A 1,491-nucleotide genomic window follows, 5' to 3' on the forward strand; every position below is an offset into this window, starting at 1 on the left:
CTGGGATTACAGGCTTGAGCCACCGCGCCCGGCCTCTTTTCTTTTTTTTTTGAGATGGTGTCTCACTCTGTCTCCCATGCTGGAGTCCAATGGCACGATCTTGGCTCACTGTAGCCTCTACCTCCCGGGTTCAAGCGATTCTCATGTCTCAGCCTCACGAGTAACTGGGATTATAGGTGCCCGCCACAACGCCCGGCTAATTTTTGTATTTTTAGTAGAGACAGGGTTTTACCATGTTGGCCAGGTTGGCCTCAAACTTCTGACCTCAAGTGTTCCACCTGCCTCGGCCTTCCAAACTGCTGGAATTACAGGCATGAGCCACCATGCCCGACCTGAAAGTAGGCAAGAGTTTTCAAGGAGAATGGAGTCACCATCTCCAGAGGTGGAGGGTGGGAGTAGCAGGGAGAACCACCTTGGGCAGCTCTCATAGGAAAGAGTTCCCACAAGAAATATTCTATCCAGTCTCATCCTAATTCACACAACTATGAAGAGCTGGTACAAAATGATTCGGTTTTTATTAATTAGCATCTTACATCTTAAAAGAGAAAAAAAATAAAGACAAATGAGGTGGCAGAGCCAGGAGAGCTCCCTGAACACACACAAAGGAACAGAGGCAGACAGGGCTCAGGAAGCCACCTGAGCACAGGGAGGCAGCACCCTTCGGGAGTGGGCCTGAACCCAGGGGTGCTTCAGGATCTCGGCCAGGGGCAGTCGCTCCCAGGGCTGGTATCTGAGAAGCTTGGAAATCAAGTCCCGGGCCCCCAAAGGCATTGATAGTGGAAACCTCACATCTACCTGATGAGGCCAGGAGAGAAGGAAGAGAAGTCTGGTTAATCTCTTTGGTCAATGTTCTCCCTCTTCTTTGAGCCTTGTTAAGGCGCTGTTCTGGACCACAGCAGACAACCCTGTGTGTGTGCCCCAGTTCCCACAGCCCAGCAGCCATCACTGACCAACTCCCCCATGAATGCCCAAAGGTGACTGTCCCACCTTGAGGATGCGTCTGTAAGTCTCACTATGGGAGGCGCTCTCGAAGGGTGGATATCCCACCAGCAGCTCATAGCAGAGCACTCCAATGCACCACAAATCCACCTTTTCATCATATGTTCTTCCCTCAATCATTTCTGGGGGCAAGTAGTCCAGTGTCCCACACATTGTCTTTCTCCTAGAGGAAGGCAGAAAAGGGAGTAAGTACTAAGCAGAGGCCCAGGATGAGGGAAATTCTCCTTCCCCAGCTTTCATTGAGATGTGGAGGCCCTAGGACATCCTGGAAAGTCTCTCCCAAGCACAGGAGTTTGGAGAGACAAATTTTTAATATGGATCAAGGTTTAGAGAAGGTAAGTACTGGGACAGACTATTCATAAATTTATATTTTGGAAGTATAGTGATTTAGCTCATGCTCCAGAATGTTTTCACAGAATAGTCTCAGCATTAAGAAAGATCTAGAACAGGCCGGGCGTGGTGGCTCAAGCCTGTAATCCCAGCACTTTGGGA

At 49.6% G+C, this 1,491-nt stretch overlaps 1 long non-coding RNA gene across 1 annotated transcript; it reads right to left on the minus strand.

Annotated features, from left to right (window-relative positions):
* Positions 1-491: 491 nt before the first annotated feature.
* On the minus strand, positions 492-1,173 carry LOC108525200 (uncharacterized). Its single transcript, XR_001884229.1, has 2 exons — positions 988-1,173; positions 492-795 (listed from the first exon to the last, which is right to left on the minus strand). It is a non-coding gene; the product is annotated as an uncharacterized LOC108525200 (long non-coding RNA).
* Between the last annotated feature and the right edge of the window lie 318 nt (positions 1,174-1,491).

The sequence above is a fragment of the Rhinopithecus bieti genome, unplaced genomic scaffold (genome assembly GCF_001698545.2).
Source record: "Rhinopithecus bieti isolate Rb0 unplaced genomic scaffold, ASM169854v2 scaffold_18401, whole genome shotgun sequence".
Classification (NCBI taxonomy): domain Eukaryota; kingdom Metazoa; phylum Chordata; class Mammalia; order Primates; family Cercopithecidae; genus Rhinopithecus; species Rhinopithecus bieti.